Raw genomic sequence first — 19,209 nt, 5'->3', positions numbered from 1 at the left:
AAAATATAAATATAAATATAATAATTAATAAAGTTTCTTTTTCTTCTTCTTCTTCTTTCATTTACTTCCCGAGCTGATCTAGCTTAATCGAAAAGAGCTGCTATACTGTAGCGTGCACATGTTTGCACATGTTCTAATCCTCAGGGCCCATGCTTATGAGGCTCGGTGCTGGGTTCGTTGATTAAAATTTCAGGTGCATATACAGCACGTGAAATGCAGGCAAGCGACCGTGCAGCGCTGCAGCTTTATTGACAGTACACTTTCCGTTGGCATAAGTTTTCCGGTATTTTATTCTCCAGACATCGAAGCTGCCGCTGCGGAAGACGGAAGCTTTCTTAAGAAAGTTTTGCCGGCATCGCCCGTCAGTGTGTAACCTGAGGGCGGTTGGTCTGCGTACAAACACGACATTGCTACTTATAAGGATGCTTTGTAATTAAGAGGAGAATGGTTGGGCCACAGCAACAACGACAAACCGTCAGTGTGCCAAAATTATGCCAGCCAATCACAACTACCCGAAAGCAATGCATTACATTGTAGTTGGCACCCATTTGAGCTGCGAATCTCTATAGGAGCAGGCAACGTGCATCAGTAGGATTTTTTTCACTTCAGGTCAAGTAAAACAAAAAGAAAAAAAAAGAAAGCGGGTCTACAAGGGTGGACCAGTTGGTTATAAATAATTAAAACCACATACAGCACGAAGGACAAGGACTAAGAGAAACGATGCAGACTGCGCAGCAGGGTGGGTGGTATTTCTTAGTCCTTGTCCTTCGTGCTGCGCGTCGGTTTAGGAGAACATACCCACACTTCCCCTCAAACTCCTACTTGCAGCTTTTTGCCTGGTCATCCTCGCAACCTTGTTGTGGCAAAATAAACTCAGCTAATTAAATTCAAGATTGTGCAATAATGAATTGATAGCGCTCTCCCTAATTCTAATCGTACCTTTCAAATCAAAGGAAGATGCCGGAATAAGTGTCTCCTCCCGATTGAAATACTTTATATTTATAGAGTTATTGAAACGTGCAGCCCTATTTCACTAAAGTAGAAGGGTTGTTACCACGAGATAAACAAAAACTACAAATATAAACGAGAAACCACCCGTGCACTCTGTGAATCGAAGTATACGCGAAGTGTCTATCCAGCATTGTTTTGTGTCCCACGAAACAATATCAGGTGGAGCGACGTGTTTGTGTAAATTGAGTAGTCGTGTCTGGATCACGAGCGTACGGGCCTGTGACAACAGCAGCACAACGACGAGCCCGTAGAAGACGATCGTAGGGCAGCAACGACATTATTTCTACACCGACTGTTTCTTTTATGGGGTTTTACGTGCCAAAACCACTTTCTGATTATGAGGCACGCCGTAGTGGAGGACTCCGGAAATTTCGACCACCTGGGGTTCTTTAACGTGCACCTAAATCTAAGTACACCGGTGTTTTCGCATTTCGCCCCCATCGAAATGCGGCCGCCATGGTCGGGATTCGATCCCGCGACCTCGTGCTCAGCAGCCCCACACCAAGCCACTGAGCAACCGTGGCGGGTTACACCGACTGTTCGACAGAAGGTTGCGATAATGTAATTGTTGGTTCCTGCATAAGGAGCGGACGAGCGTAAATGACAGAAACAGCGTAACTTAAGCGAGGGAAGCGGGCCTGTCGCGGAGATATTACAGTCTAACACGACGCTTCAAAGCGCAAGCTGTCACGAGGAAAGAAGACGATAGAGTTGCACGAGGTACACGCGCCGAGTGTTTCAAACAGCTCGCCGGCTTCGGGACGAGAGTAGTGCGCGTGCAATCGTGGCCTAATGGCGAAAGCACCCGGTTGCCGTGCTTGTCGGCACAGGTTCGATTCCATCATCTGTCAAGCATAACATTATGTTATTAGAGCGAGAAGAGGCAGGAACGTACCTCGCTACCTACCGATACCTACCTGTCGCAAAGTGCCAAGAAGTGAGGCAAAGAACGATTTCCAGGAAAAAAAGTCTATATTGTGCTGTAGCAGTGTTAAGGTAATCTTGTGAAAGTGTGACAAAGGACCAATACATTCCACCCGCCGCCATGGCTTATAGCGGATATAATGTTGCGCCGCTCAGCACGAGGTCGCGGGCTCAAACCACGGCCGCGGCGGCCGCATTTTGAAGGGAACGAAATGCAAAAAACGCACGTGTCCCGCGCATCGGGGGCCCGTTAAAGATCCCCAGGTGGTCACAATTAAGTCGGCGTCCCCCACTACGGTGTTCCTCAGAATCAAATCATGCTTTTGGCACGTAAAACTCTAGAATTCAATTAAGCAAACCAATTCATCCCACTTCAAACATTTGCTTCTACCAGTCGGTCACTAAGTACCATGTGGACTTCGTATCCGTACTATTCGTTGCTAACGAATCGACACCTCTCCTTACTATAAGCAGCAGCCATATTTGTACATGTGATTAGACCCTCATCGTTCCTGCGCAGCTCTCACCCCTTCACAGTTCAGGCTATCTTAGAGCCCCCGCTGAGGCAATGTCGGTGACGAAAGACAGGAACAGAGAGGGAGATAAGGTGTGAATGGCGGGAGAACGATAGCGTACGACGCAATCGTTTTCGGCTAGAAACATGTGCTAGTGTCACCTTGCATCTCGCTTAGCCTGGTGCCAGAGTTATCGTCTGCCAGAGAACGTGAACCTGCGTCCCGTAATACTGACAGCAAGCTCCAAAAACCGCTCTTGAACATATAAGGCATATCTGATGATTTCATATAGAGTATCGCGGGTTGTGCACTAGCCTGTGATAAGTTATCTGCCTTCCTGGCTGGTTTCACAAGGCGGCTTTCCGAGCGGAAAACGCTCTCGGAAGCCGCGGAAATTTTTTCCTGCGCAAGATGAGACAACCGACGCGCTATCGTCGACTCTTATCGCCAACTTTATCGGGGCGGCGCATATCTTCACGCATGCCGTAGCATATTACGTAAGGGATCACGTAACGGTTGTCCGTCATGCAAAAAGACAGCTGGCGTACACGCTTGCTCCGGCACCCACGCTTTTAACTGTACGTTGGACAAGGCGATCTATATTTAGCATTTGGAGACTTCGTGCATCGTATCCAAGCAACGATACTGGCGCTGGTGACGCTGTTGAAGTTATGTCAGAAAGTTTTAACGCAGGTTGCAGCGGAGTTTGTGCGCGAAACTAAGTCGCAGACGTATATAACCGCATATGCCTGCAGTCGAGTGCGTTCAGCGCACTTGACTGTGAACTCGACTGTGATCAGTGAACGCTGTATCCTCTGTAGCTTATATGGATGTGGGGCAACCTCGCAGCTGTAATGGCTTAGTACGGCCGCTGATGGAAGGAACAATAAAAAAGAGGTGGGCACATTGCGAGAACAGGCAGCTCAGAAGAAAAAAGGAGAATAAGTGAGAATAACAGAGAAAAAGATAATAGGAAGATGCAACAATACAAACTTCTCCTGCTTACCATCCGTGTTAGAAGAACAAAGAAATGTGCTGAGCTCCGCATTCGGTGACGGCACAGTGACAATGATCGCACTGCGTTGCTGGAAAACTTTCTCGTCGAACTGCCTATCCCTGTGCTTCGACGCATCACGAACATTTCAGCTGCGAATATTGCAGCCAGAACAAATACGAATGCTGCAGCCAGAGTAGCGAGCTGAAAGATGTGTAAGGAGTCATGCCTATGCAGCTCACAAACGCTCGCAAACCGCAATAATTTTCCTCAGAAATGATAAAATAAGTTCCTACCTGGCTCACCTGACAGTTATTAAACCTTAAGTAGGGGTTTTGACGGGCAGTCATGCACAGCTCTGAACTAATTTAGGCCCTGCTCCGACAGCAACCTCTATCGTCTCAAGAACAACATTGCGATAAGCCCGATCTCATCGTTGTCCGCATTGGCTGTGCTGGCCACCGAAACACCTACACCCCGCGCGAGCGGTTGAGCAGGAATGTTGCGTGATGTAGCACAGGTGGTTAGCGTGTCTGGCTCCAACCTGCACGTTGCCGGAGAGGCTCGAGTTTGGTCCCCAGAGGCGACTCTGGGCAACGCTTCATTTTTTTTTCTCCGCCATATGTCGAGGGCCAAGCTCAAGGTGATGATGCCGCCTAACGACGACGGCCAAGCGGCTGAGAGGACAAATGGATACAGGAAACACCCTTTTCAGCTTTTATAACTGCTGTCGCAGTGAAATGATGCTCGCGCTATGAAGGTCGTAATGCATTTCGTATCGTGAGGGCTACTCAGTAGCCAAACTACGCGGTCGGATAAAACATGGACGGCAAATGCTGCGGCTAAGTTGAATTAAAAAACTCAGTTAGTACCGCTGCATTGGCTGTTTATATAAAAGAAAGTTCTAGATTTTTTTCTACGAACCGGCGCCGTAACAAGTAAAGCACAGCGAAAGACATTTTAATGTCATCTCACTTTACAGAGCTGGCAAATGATATAAGCTTTGTCAGGATCACCTTGGCTTTCAGCGACATTAAGAAGGAGCTGCTGCTGTAAAAAATACAGTAAAGATAACTGCACTAATTTTATCTTGTGTTATATGGCTTGTCGGACCCTAATTATGAAAGCGTTGCGTGTAAAAGCCTCGCCCTTTATGAGGAATTATATCTACGAGAAACATTGCATGATGAGATCAAGTAGGGAAATTTTAAGAGTCATTTGATCGTGCCGTCTAATTCACCCATGACTAACTGGGCACAGAGTTCTAACAGCTGGGAGACAAGAGAGATTTCTTAAAGAAGCGCGTAAGGGCGCAGCAGTACCTGCCCGGCTCGAGGCAGTGCTCGCAGGTTTGAGGTCTGGGCATCGAGAAGCGGGATCTTTTGGCAACCGCAAGGAGGTGTGCACTGCTTCTACAAACGAAAGAAAGAGCTGCCATTCATCGCTAAAAGAGAGTGAGAGAGTGAGAGAGAGAAATAAAAGAAGTCAATCATTTGATGCTTGGCGAAGGCTGCACACTTCTCTTCGGATGAATTTACCTTCCAGCCATTGGCGGGGATGTTCGATTTAACTGTGTACAGTGACAAGCGTTTTTATTTTCATATGACTGCTGAAGTTTCAGTCGCCGAATACCTGAAGCTTCTGCATAGCCCCATGCCCAAGACCCAAGACCCCATGCCAAAGAAGTGGCACTAGTGTAGTGCTCGAAGCAGGCGACGGCACAGCAAACCTCACCGCACCTTGCTGCCATTTAGCTACTAGATAGATTAGAATGCGTTCAGTCCTTCATAAATTTTACTAAGAAATTGTCTTATTTGCCAATCATGTAGTGTATCGACTGAAATAAATGTCATCCAGCCGCACTAGTAGAGTAGAATTTGTAGTATTAAGAGTAGCCACTACATGGTAAGACAACCTACATCCTTCTGAGGACACCTCTGTAATGGACCACACGTTGGTCGCCCAAGTTTACAGAAATATCACAGTGCGATCTGTACGTGCATGATGGGACATCTAGGGTTGCTTTGCATCATGCCTAATGAACAGACAGTTTATCTCAATTTAAAGTTCTGGCCCAATAATCCTGGCATGTAGGCAGAGTGCACGCGCACAGTAGGTAGTACAGGGATGCCGATAAGTCGTATTCGTGTGGACCTCAGCCGCTGTATATATCTAAGCTATTGGCAAACTCAGCTCACTCCTTGAAGATAATGCTCGAGCATTTTACTTATGCTTTCTGCAGTGGTAAGTGTTCTAGCTCCCTTTTTGAGTTCCTTTTTACCATAATCCCGCTCGTTCCGTTGGCAGAGTTGTTCAAATTCTATAACACTGAATTCATAATTCCGAAGCTTTGAACTACCAGAGATTTGTCTTTACATAAAAATCAGCAAAGCGTTGCATTTAAAATTGTGCAACCTTTTCCTACCGAAGAGCCAGTTCGTGTAACAGAAACTGAAACAGAAAATTTCTACTGTACATGAACAAAATTTCTGGCGGAATTCAGGGCTATACCGTGAAGTCAGAAATTTACGATGACAGAAATTTTCGTAGTTTTGACTAATGTAAAATACGGCGTGGTCACAACACTAGGGTCGGAAGCTGGTTGTGAACGCTGCATCCGGTGTCCTAAGCCTGCTTTCTCGTCTTCATCCTATTAAATCCCAATGCAAAGGTTTCACGCTTTTGACTATTTCTTCCCGCAGATGGGACCATCTCTGCCTCTTTATTTAAACTGGTCTTCAAGCACATCTTTTCCTCGCGCATATATTCAGGCTAGTTATAATTCCCTGACGCTTTGGCCATTTGTATCCTGGTTAGCACTATCCTTTCTATTAAAGCTCTTCCGGCTAAGTAAAATAACTGTTCAGTCGCTCCACACTGAATCTCAACTGTGTCGGCACCGTTCTGTCGAAGGCTGGGATCCAGATGCGGTGCTGTTTCTTTGCATCTGCATGGCTAACTGCCATGCCTTGCTGGTTCACCAAACGTGGTTTTTTTCCCCTGAGAACACAACTTGACAGGGACGGTCCATGGCTTCTATTGTATCGGTATGGCACGAAGTGTGCGGCGCAATTAACTCTCGCCATCTGTCTCAAACAGATTCATCGGCGTCGCTTCTCCGATTTCAACAGCAGTGGTGGTGGTGCTTCATTCTGGGGTGCCTCTACTAGTCTTGGGTCCCGGAACAGCGTCTGTTTACAAGGTTGTTCTGCTGTCCCGTACAAAGAGACTCGAAAACATGCCCACTAGACTAGCTGCTCTTCCTGCCTCTGGCTGCAGTTAGTTGTCCGTAAATCCGGCAGTGTTTCGAAAGAACAGCGTATATTTATGTTCGCACATGCACTGGTTGATGCAGTGAGATTATTTGCAGAAACGTGAAAACAATGAACCTACTTTCTACGGTCATTCAGAAACGTTAAGTACTAACTGAAAGGTTCGAGCCTGCGAACTTTATACTATAAAAGTGTGCGCGCCTATTCATAGCATTGCATACAACATCGCGCACGTTGCTGAAGTCTGAGCTGAGCGCCGACATTAATGTCGCCTGCCAAGATGGTGCACTGTGAGGCATGAGCCTTGCTGACATTTAGTACCACCTATAATTGCTTTGATTTAGCGAAAGAATTGTCTATCTTGTCGCTGGTTAATAGGAGCTAAAGAGAGGAAGAGAGAAAAGGGAAGGAAAGACAGGGAGGTTAGCCAGTGTAAGTACCGGCTGGCTACCCTGTGCCGTGGGGAAATGTGTAAACGGTTCAAACTCCAGGGTCAAACGGATGTGCGTGCCAATTCTACCGTGATTTCGGTATGACTGTTCAAGAAAAGTTTGGAGTGTCCCAACCAAAGCGAATGGTGCTATTTCGAAGCACTCCATAGGGAGAAACGAAACAGTATGACGCGACAGCGTACGCTGTACTTGTAGTATCTCGTTGCTGGGAGAGAGCGGTGCCAGGCGACTCACCACGTTCACGCTTTTAGTTTTTTCAAGGTCACTTACACAGGGGTCACCTTGCCGCACCGACCTCCTTTAGTACCATTCCCTTTAAGAAATGAGATGGGAGACGAACGCGCGGCGAAATTCAGATGCAGAGGATAGCTGCGTCCGCTCTTTCATAATCTCTAACATCTACTAGCCACGGGTTGAGAACAGAATTTCTTTCTACGGGCTATCACTCAATTATTACGTCACAAAAGGGGCATCTTTTTCAAATATTGTAGGCTGCTGCACGCAAATGAAGACTTAAGAAAAAAGTCGTCCAGTTATTTGGCTCGACCAGGGAGTCAACGGCACATCTTTTTCTTATGGCACCTAGATGACTGGCTTAGCTGTTTTGAAACCTATTAATCTTTGTCTGTTCACAGAACGTTTGTTCACAGTTTGGATGGTTCGCTTCGCGCATTGCCATTTTAAGAGTTTGTTGAGCATAATCCTATCACCTGTTGATTTATTCTTTTCTTGTGTCATTTCATTTGTACATACTAAAATCTGTACCCACTCCTGCTATGTCTGGAAATAGAAACAGCAGTATTTATATAAAAAAAAAGATAATTCTACTTAGTCTTTCATATGTCCTTCAATTTTTTCTTTAGAGTAGTCACATTTGAGGGTGTTTTGGTAACTCTATTGGCAAGGTTAATTGTGAAAAAATGAATACAACTTCGGAATTTTTCAAGTTGCCTAATGCGGGTTACAAAATATGCATGATTGCCCTGAAAGCGATGGAGAAATGCCAACTCAAAGCTTATCTAAAAGCCTGATACAACAGCAAGAAATCTCTCAGCGCTGGCTGATCACAGTAGGTCCCGCCTTATGCGCTTTCAGTACTTAAGACACTCAGAGATCCCCACCGGACTCTGTCATCAAAGGCATGCTGCGACAAATAATCGACGCCTTGCAGCTGCTACTGTCCGGTTTAAATACGCCAGTGGCGCTAGCAGAGGCAAAAATTATGAACGCTATAGACAATCTCCTAGCTACACTGCAGTAACTTCTACCTATGCGCGCGAAGGTGACTGTGCTGTGCTGTGAAGTGTACACTTCACGTACGCGTGTGTATATATATATATATATATATATATATATATATATATATATATATATATATATATATATATATATATATATATATATATATATATCTTGCATAATGATATGACATATCTGATGATGATAATGCCTCTGCAGTGAAACTCCTCTGAGAACAGAAATTCCCCACGAAGAACTTTCCTTCGATTCATTCAGTATTCCTTGTATCTTGAGATTATTCAATGTAACCGGATCACTTGCAGCAATATCGCGATTTCTGATCCTTCGGTTCTTTATACGGTTCAGTTTTCGCGTGTGATAACCGTGCATCAAGCTATTTCCATGCAGCACGTCCAGTCTGTTGCGTTTACACGGTGGTCAGTCGACCAGTGTGTTCGCTTATGTATCATCTAAGACCCTACGTGCTTGCTTAGTGGCTTTGCCGTTGCGCTGCTAAGTGTGAGGTCGCGGGATCAAATCACAGCCGCGGCGGTCGCATTTCGATGGGAGCAAAATGCAAAAGCGCGCATTTACCGTACATTTGGTGCACGTTAACGAACCAGAGGTGGTCGAAATTAATCCGGAGTCTCCCACTACGACGAGACTCATAATCAGATCATGGTTACGGCACGTGAACCCCCCAAGTTTCTAACTATCTCATCTAACCCTGCCCTCGAGCTCGTTTCTGCGTTAGCTCGCACGGACGTACATTATACCGTGGTCAGAACAAATAAATTTTGGACACCTATTTCACAAACAATCGCAACAGAGGGCTCAGAAATCATCGTTACAATTTTTAAGAACAAACCTGACCCCGCGACTGTACCAGTGACTAGCATTTACTGTCATCCCGGGCTGTGATCACGTGCGATAATGGCGTACATGTGCTCCGCATCTACCTCTATAGATTTTCTTTATCTTTTTTTATCTCCCCATTTCCCAGTGTACGGTAGCAAACCGGATATTTCGTTTTGGTTAACCTACCTGCCTTTATCCTTTCTTTTTTTCCCTTTCTCTCTCTCTCATACAAAGAAATGGTTCTTTCATTTTTATTGTGTGCATTAGTAAAAAAGAAATTGATGTGACTTCTATGATCTAACTAGAATATATGAATCAATCCCCTATTGTCGTTACTGTACCGAAACGTTTTGAGGACTTTCTCATACACGAGCGTGATGCAGTACTTATATAAACTGCCACCATCGTTATTGTACAAGAAGCTATGCTTTCGCGGCCTTCCTGCAGCAAGTCAAAACGTCGGGGTATAGGGAGCCTGGATATATTTAGAGCAAGCAATGGCCCCGATCACACGAAGCTGCTGTTTGCGACGTCTGGGATGGCATTACAATTTTTATGCTTCGCGTGAAGCCAGTGTGACTCAGTGCCACTGAATGGGAAACTGACTGCACACAAAAGCAGCTCACTTGACACTTTATTTTCGACCTCATACACTTACCACGAGGTTACATGAGAACCTTCACAAGGCTAACATAACCTAAGCCTGAAGCACGGAACGCCACCGCGACATACGGTGCAGTCAAAGTGGCCTGTATCGAGTGATGTGGGCGAGGTCCATGGACCCATGCGAGCGCGACCGAAGAACTGAAATGAAGTTGTACTGCACCCAATAATCCCCTAACTCAGACCCTTTTCTACTTTAATCCCCAACAGCGGCCGAGAGCAGTCCCTTTCATAGAAATAAAGGTTCTATTCATTCATTCATTTGCTCAGAAATGTGGTTATGTTTGCTTCAATTCCCCAATTTTCATGCCTTTACTTATACACGGTATTCTTTGCTTACTCGAGTTTCGTTCTAACCCCCCAGGGTACCTTGCAACCCATGGTATTGGGCCACGATAACACTATATGCTAGTTAGGCCATTCAATATGAAATCGCCACAATTGCATAATCGAAATCAGTACAAAGAGGTACGTCAGAGGAAATAAAATACAACTGACGTTCCCTATAGCAGGAAACTAATAAGCAAATTGTACTATAAAAAGTATCATCAAAACAGCTACGATGACTTCAAGCGTTTACATAGCGTCCGCAGAGTAAATGACCCTGTAATACGTCGCGCTTAAGTTGAGTTCTTTCGTTGTACGGATAACAATAGCAAATGTTTAACCAGGTTGAACTCAATGTGGAGCCCTTGCTTCCGGCATTTGCGTAACGTAAACTGACATTGGTCCCTCTTTCTATTGGATTCGTGGGAGTAACCGTATTACGTTTATTTTATCGCCTTAACTTTTAAACCCTTGCACCAGGTACGTGTGTTTCATCAACTCTCGCAACACCCGCAATAAACTCGAACTTCCCGTTCAGCCAGGTTTCAGTAAACTCTCCCCCCCCCCCCCTTCACTGGCCCTCCCCACCTCCCACAGGTCCAGTGCCAAGTTTTGAGGTAAAGAATGAAATACACACTCTCCACTCGGGTAAACACTCGCACCGAGACTCGCGGAAGCGCGCGCAGCGTTTTTTTTTTTTTTTCTTTCGCGGCGGTTCGAGCCAGCAGACGCGCGCGCGTGCCATTTTACCTCAACCGAAGGATGGGGTCGTAGGAGGTGCGTTTGAGCAGGATGAACTGGTTGAAGAGGCGCGAGCTGAGTCCCAGGCCCCGGCTTTCCATTCGCGGCGGCAGGTCGGCGCCCAGCGACGACGGGTCGAGGACGGCGCACCGGCGGCGGCGGCGGCAAAGGTTACTACGGCGAAGAGCAATGGTGGCGGCGGGGGGCAAGCAGGTCCGTTCCGTTTCTTGGCACCGAGGCACGCGCGCGCAGGGTTTTGAACGACTGGTCGGAGCTCCGGTGCCCTCCGCACGGCGACGACGTAGGGCCGCGAAGAAAATAGTGAGAGAACAGAAGGGAGCGGGCGCCACTCGGCAGTTGAGGTGGGGGAGTGGAGAACGACTCAGAATAGCAGCAGCTCGTTCTCGGGGAACCGGGAGGGAGGGAGGGTGCGCGGCGGGGATGGGGTTCAGAATGCCGCAGGGCTGCAGCCACCGCTTCGCGTCGCCTAGCGAGAACTGCCAAGCGCAGGTCGCCTATCGCGGGTAGCGTACGGTTGGACTGGCGGAGACGAATCGCGCCATGCGTGCTGTGGGCATGCGCGTTGAGAGGAACGCGTAGGTTTTGGAAGGGAGAGGGCGAGATAGGAGAGATCGAGGAGGATATGAATGAGAGAGGGAGAGAGAGTAGGCTGTTATGAAAGGGACGCGGGTGAAGGTGAGAGGCGCCCGTAAGGGTCGCGAATGCAACAGTTGGAAACGCCCCGAACGCTTAACATCCGGATTGCAGCGACGGAGAAAAAAGAGAAGCAGGCCTAGAGAAGATGACGGCACGCTGTGCCAAGTGCCAAAATAAATTTTCTTCAGCAAAGCAAGAAAAGCCAAATGCTGAGGTGGTGATGGTGAAAGCTAGCTGCTCGTACAAAGCGTGGCCGGCGGGCTTATCTTGTCTTTTTTTTTGTTTCTGTGGTGGCAGCGTATGACACGCTGTAAATCACCGCTCAGTGCTCGTGTCGTGAAATTGAACCTGAAGCTAAAATTTACATATATGCAGCGTAGGTTCTTGCTGTGGCGATATTGTAGTTTACTGGAACTACAGGTCGTTTGCCTGCTCTTCATAGCCCTTCGTCCGCAATGAGGAGTGGGCTTTCTCACTCACTCACTCACTCACTCACTCACTCACTCACTCACTCACTCACTCACTCACTCACTCACTCACTCACTCACTCACTCACTCACTCACTCACTCACTCACTCCTTACCGAAAAAGAAAAGGTTCTCTTGATATGCGAAAGATGGAGTGCTTGTCAATGAGATTCACATGTTCAAAAGCAAAAGCTTTCCTATCGCTGCATCTCTTCAACACACGCACGCACAAATGTTTTTCACGAAGATAAAGATGCAGTTAGCATTTATGTTTCAAACTTCTTCGTAGGCAGAGAACTCAATGCGGACTATTGGCGCGATAGCTGTCTCGAATCACGTTTATAATTGGTCACGTGTGATATTAATGTACCACGCAGATCACATTGTCGCTTTATATTGCACATTTCCCCCCTGTTTTAACCATTGTTAGCTAGTAAGGACCCATAACGACATCCACTGATGTTCTGCAGCTACTTTAGATTAAGAAATATGCATTCGGCGAAATTCTAATACATCTTACAGATTCTCTTGAAGAAGTGTCCTCTTGTGACCATGGCAGAAATATATATATATATATATTTTCAAGTGGACGTTCGCGTTTCTTAATTATATTTCTTATATTCGTTATAAGTGTGCTTGTGTGTGTGTGCATTACATGGCGAAATTGGTGGCCTCAATTTTCCCATTGTGTCCTGGTATAGCCGGCAAGAATGTTGCCTACCTTCTCGTTCTTCCCCACTGCGGTTATTAAAAAACAAACAACAAGCTTAGTTGTAAATTTGAAGGGCATAAAAATTTAAGCCCCCCCCCCCATCTTAGGAAATACAAAAAAGAAAAGAATCATGGAAAGAAAAGTATCCTGGTCTACATCAGTTTAAGGAGAATAAACGGGTAGTCTGCAATCTACCCGTAGGTTTTCAATCCGGGAAGTCTCGGAGGCATAGACTATGCAAGCGCTAGTTATTGCTATCGCTTATAAGTGCCTTCGGGCATATTCAGTGTGATCCGTTTGCTTGTACTTATCGCCATATAGGCATTACGTACGTCGCACTTTGATATGTTAAACGCTATTGTTTAGCTTGTATGCTCCATTGTTCAACGCACGTGACGGGACTTGGTGGTTGTGATTGTCGCTGCACATTGCATTGTTGTGTATAACTTGATCTGATATGCTTTGTGGATAGCTGAAAAGAAGCACTGCCATATCTAGAGGCATCATTTTTTCCCTGCCGCCTTAGCGCGTAGCAAAAGGCTAAATAAATGACGAATGAAATACAATTTAAATTGGTCACATGCAATGGAAGTGCGCTTTCCCGCCAACTTTGACGGTAACACAACATTTTTTTTTTTTCACAACTCCCGTCAGCCTCTGTCTGCTCCTTCTGCAAGTCAGCCCGCAAAGAGCAAAGCCAATGGAAATATTCCTCAGAGCTTTCACCGCGAGGCTGTTTATGGCTAGGCTTCCGTGCATTTTTGTTTTGCGCTAACAAAAACAAAAAGTATCGTCATCGCCATGTATCCTGTGAGCTACACTTACAAGTGCGCCTTCTGCTCATGCCCATATATATATATATACATATTTCAACAGGATATGACGGCTTTAAGACTGGACACAAACACACACGTAGAAATACAAATAAAAAAATGCTGTCAACGGGGTGTACGTACCACCTCGTGCGCTCTTCAGATGTGTGTCACGAGTTTAGTCCTGTAGTTGGACAAGGGCTGCCGCGTTTATCTTATGTTACATGTAATGTAAGCTCGGCCTGCTCCGTACTTCGACTATATATACCACGTTATAAACCACAAACAAAATAATGTCGCTCAGTGTCAAATGATAAGCACAAGCGCAAGGGAAGAAAAAGAAAAACTAAGTTACACGCCTGTCTTCGCAAACAGAAGAGCCAACAGGCATGCTTATATACATCCTGTGTCCTTTTGGTGCGAACCAAAAAAAAAGAAAAATAGAGATAGAAAAATCAACCTGCAGTTTTTAAATCAAATTAGGCTTATAAAGGGAATGATAAACCTACCATGACTTTTGAGAGATGCTAGCCTCGCGAATTCGGCTCGGCCGAGACGAATTTATTGCTCGCCGAATTTAATATGGCAGTGTCACGATTTCTGCTAAAGGTAATATTTTAACTTTAAAAAGTGAATTAATTTATTTAGCTATTTAGGCCATTGCAATTCGTTGTGTGAATAGGTTGAGGAATCCCTGTGAACAGGCCGCATTTAATCATTACTGCACCCAGTTTTCTTGAAAAAAATATTCGAATTAAGAAAATAATAAGCACGGTACATTTTTAGTCGTTAAATGGGCATAAGTAGTGACAGGATTTTGCTTTATAATCTTGCATCAGCTTTCCAACCTTTCACCGCTATGAGGGAGCTTCATGAATATTGGCTCATAATCCTAAAGAAGTGAAAAAATGAACTAGAGGAAAAAATCACCGCCCAAGCACTCCGTACAGATGGTTAACCAGCGAAGCTCAACGTGCGGCCCCGGTGCTTATCACTGGGTAAATCCCGACGGTTCACTTGAAGTCTTTGTCAATTATTGATTACGTCTTTGCGTTTCTTCGGGAGGTTAGACACACGTTCGGCTGCAACAGAGAGAACGACGTCAGTAACAGTATGCCCGCAGTCCGCGGTTGTCGCTTGCGTTCGATGTCTCGAGTTTGCTCGGCGGCGTGGTTAGCAGCATCCTCTCGCCACTGAAACTTGCGATTCTTCAAAATTAAATCGCTTCAAAATTAAATCTGGCCGTCACGCCGCTGCGAGATCGCATTCACCGGGCTATCCCACCGGGTTTACGAGCCCCGGTAGACCTACGCGATGGAGTCCCGAAAAGATACAGAGACATCGTGAGCCACTATAGACTGGGTAGGAGGACCTACCTATCCCTGCATCCCAAGCTGACTAGAGAAGAGGCGGTGATCTTCGGCAAACTACAGACCGGCACATTCCCATCCGGCACCCTGCTGCACGCCATGTATCCTGCGAGCTACACTTACAAGTGCGCCTTCTGCTCTGCGCCCAATACCCTCTACCACATGGTATGGGAGTGTGGACATAACGCAGCGTTACCACACATAAGCCGACCAACTGACGAGCAGTGGGAAGCCCAGCTGACAAGCCCGATTCCTGAAGACCTGCATTATCTGGTGAGCAGGGTCAAGCTATCGGCTCACAACCCCACGACATCCTGGACTAGGGACGCCGCGCATCCCGGACGACTCCACTGTCAGCTAATTTTTGCAAATAAAGTTTATTCCTCCTCCTCCTGGCCGTGAATGGCTGAAAGACTGGTGAATGGTGAAAGATAATGAATGGCTCATACCCCCTTAAGCAATGGCTCGTACCACCGTAAACGTGGCCTCCCCATTACGACGGCAGAAGTGAAATTCTATGCTGTAATGATGAGCGGCAATGGAGCCAGCTGTGGAAGAACACGACGACGACGAACGTGGGAGCAGTGGCACGAGCCAACGAGGTAGCTGTGGAAAAAGAAAGACGACGACGCTCAAGCCATTGCTGATGATGATAGTTTTCTGCACACAGGCGCGGACAGAAGCATTTTCGTTTCGCCTAGCCATATAAAGCTTCGTTTTAAAATTACGAGCCGTTTTATTCTTGGCCTGTTCTGGCCAAGGCCCTTGCGCAACAACACGTCGTCGTTGTCGTCACTACCACCACCACCATCATCATTATCACCATCTTCATCATCATAATTTTTGCTTTTCGCACAGAACGAGATGCAATGACGACAGCCGACTAGAACTCACAGTTCCTCACACAACAGCATTTACATAAGCGCTTCATTGCGCATTTGACTCCGTATCCCATCTGAACTATTCCGAACAGAGACAACCGTTCTCTGCCGACTTCCCGACTTGGTGTATCTTTCACGTATACTTTTGTTTGCCGCATCGGAACGCCTGACAGTGCTGCTTGTGATTACTGTGACTGCAAGGAAACCATAGAACATGCCCCCTGTCACTGTCCTCGCTGGAGCGCGCAGACACAGTCGCTCGCAACAAAACTGGCACATGTCGACGACCGGCCGTGTTTTGAGCAGATGATCTCGGAATACGGGTTTATAAAGTCTTCGCACCAGAAGGTGACGAGTTGCTTCTAACTACAAGTGAATAACTTATTTCTTTAGCTCTGTCACCCGCTCCCGTGGTTGCTCGGTGGGCGATGGTCGGATTCGGCAAGGAAAACGTTCACTCTCTCTTGCTATAGTTCTTTCTCTTCCTCATTCGCGCACTCGTTTGCTCATTTGTTCGTTTATTCTATTCGCTTACATTACATCGTCGAGGGCTTCCGCACAATTTTCCTATGTGTAAGCGTGCATGCTTCTTTTTTTCTCTCTCTCTGTGCATATGCTTTTTAAGAGGGAGCTTTAGCTCGGGCCCAACTCCGACGTGGCCTATTCAAATACATGTAAGACGCAAAAGCGCTTTGCTGAAATAGCTCCTGGACCGATTTTGATGAAATTTGTTGCATTTGAGGGAGAAAGTTCAATTCTAGTAGCTGTTGAAGCGGAATTTCAGTTTAGGGCCTAAATTTCGTTAAAATAATTTTCAGAGATACGAAACTCCGAAAAAAATATACGCACAAAGTTTACAAATTAATAAATCTGCATCAAGAACACATATTGCGCTTCTGTAAACGGCATCCATTAGATCATTCAAAGCGGACAAATTATGTGTGCCAATATATAGCTTACGTGAATTTGTTACGTTTTATACACGGGTTCTGAAAAAGTTGTATTTCCATATTACTAATTTTTTTTAGATTCACGTGTAACATACCAGTTTTGTCCGCTTTAGATTTACTATCAGATGAAATTCACACAATTGCGATATCATTTTACGTTGCTTAGTTACAGAGCTTTAAACTTGATAGTTTCGTTTTATTAAAATTAACGCTTTTCGCCGATTTTTAATAAAAAATTGACGACGTAAATCAAGAATACGAAATGAACAGTCACTAAATTTTATGTTTTTGTTTTAAATACAATAAGTCTCGTCAAATTTGGTGCAGTGGTTGCCGAGGAAAACAAATTCTGCTTTTACGTGTATTCACATAGGAGCACCCGAGCTAAAACTTCCTGTTAAAGTGAATAGCGTTGTTGGCAGGGCTTGCTCCCGTTTTCGTAGTTGGTCGGTGGTTGGACTCAGCAAGAATAACTTTCGTTCGTTCGTTTGTTCATTCGTTCGTTACTTCATTCGCACTAATCACGTACATTGACAATCGTCGTCGAATGTTTCTATGCAATTCTTTTTAAATATTTCTCTCTCCCTTTCCTCTTCCCCAGAGTAGCACACAGGATGCTGGCCTTCCGATCAATCTCCTTGTCTTTCATCTCATTCCTTTCTCTCTCTATGATATTTACAATGTTTGACGCCGTATTGCAATATTTGGTGACAGATGATTCACTGATGGCTCCTTTGATAAGTAGTTCAGGTTTATTATTCAACCGACGGAGGATCCGTCAGGAAATGAGGTAACTCCGCCAGGAGACAGACTCTTTTTATGCTGGTCGGCATTTTGTGATGTCACACCAACTTACCGACCGACCCGTTGAAGGAAGGCACGGCGACCCATAGATTGTTAATCATTATTAAAGATGAGAAATAGTGGCACAATATCGTGTACAACACAGTCAGGTTCATTTAGTTCCGGCACCTTCCAAGCATCGCCTGTGTAACTATAACCGGAACTCCTTTATGGCGAAAGGAATAGTTGCCGTTGCCGAAGAGACCTCCAGCACAGGCACCCGCGCAAAGTTCACGTATCGTACGCACGTACGCACGCACGCAGAGAGAGAGAGAGAGAGAGAGAGAGAGAGAGAGAGAGAGAAGACCAAGATACAGGACTGCAAATGTACTGAACTTGCAGACCATATCTGTATTAATGCCAGGACGTTGAAGGGAATTATTCGAGTGAGCTTATTACAGAGCTCACTGAAGTATTTACTGGGAATTGGAAGCCTCTTGGGGCCTTCGTGGGCAGACCGGGCAGTGTTGCCAGCGAAGTCGTTGCCGATGATGCAAGAATGACTCGGAAGCCACTTAAAGAGGATGCCATGTCGTTTTTGCAAACACAATGGTTCATTTTCCTTAATTAAGATACCTTATGTTCGTATGCCGGAACTTGTGAAGAGCTACGTTAGTGTCACAAAACACGACTCATTTATGCCGCCTCATCGGTGACATAGGTCAAAGTCGCACGGAGGGTTACAAGTTAGGACGCCGTAGATATGGTATCTGCGATACCTTAGATTTATTTGCGACGTGCTATACTGAAACCGGAAAAACGGACGCTGAAATGGCGAACAAAGAAGAACTGTCGTGCCCGGTTGTCTGCCGTACGCTTCGGAGAAGAGTCAGGAGGAGGCCGTCATCCTAAGGCAGATACAGACCGGGTCACTCCTCGTCCCGGCAGTACTACACCTGCTTCACCCAGAACTCTATCCAAGTGGTGTGCGCGGAGTTTGTACAGTGGGTCCGGCGGACCAATGACACATCATGTGGGACTGTGCCAGGTTCCCGACGGAAGCTAGAGAGAGAGAGAGAGAAAATGATAAATGAAAGGTAGGGAGGTTAACCAGGACTGAGCCCGGTTGGCTACCCTACACTGGGGAAGGGGAAAGGGGGACGGAAAGATTAAAAGAAGAGAAGGTCCACTGGAGATATCAGTCGGTCACTCAGTCCGGATCACAGACGCTGACTCAATCCGGTCGCTTTCAAATATCGCAGCAGCGCTTTCGTGGCCTTTTGTAGCTGCGATATGCGAGGCCATGGTCCCAAGATCTTGTTCAAGGTGAACGGCTTTCCATCTAGCTGATTGAGAGCTGTGCACAGGTCTTGCCTTTCATTTTCAAAAGATGGGCAGTAGCACAGTAGGTGTTCTATGGTTTCCTCGACACCGCAGGCATTGCACTCGTCGCTATCAGCCAACTCCATGAAATACCTGCCCGAACTCCAAAGTGCAGTGCAGTCTACAGACAAGGACACTCAACTATGGGCCGTCCAGCAGGCCCGGGGTGCGCTTGGAAAGGACAGGCCTCACGACCCA

The 19,209-nt window shown here is 46.1% G+C and overlaps 1 protein-coding gene across 1 annotated transcript in view; it reads right to left on the bottom strand.

The window, feature by feature from the left end:
- Positions 1 to 11,482, bottom strand: part of LOC126541589 (excitatory amino acid transporter 2-like) — a 74,880-nt gene extending 63,398 nt beyond the window's left edge. The window contains exon 1 of the mRNA XM_055076764.2: positions 11,006 to 11,482. The gene's annotated coding sequence lies outside the window, so the exon portion shown is untranslated. The remainder of the gene's footprint in view (positions 1 to 11,005) is intronic.
- Between the last annotated feature and the right edge of the window lie 7,727 nt (positions 11,483 to 19,209).

This window comes from Dermacentor andersoni, chromosome 2, assembly GCF_023375885.2.
Source record: "Dermacentor andersoni chromosome 2, qqDerAnde1_hic_scaffold, whole genome shotgun sequence".
Classification (NCBI taxonomy): Eukaryota; Metazoa; Arthropoda; class Arachnida; order Ixodida; family Ixodidae; genus Dermacentor; species Dermacentor andersoni.
Note: the sequence above shows the minus strand (reverse complement) of the source record. Positions and strands in the feature narration are given on the sequence as shown.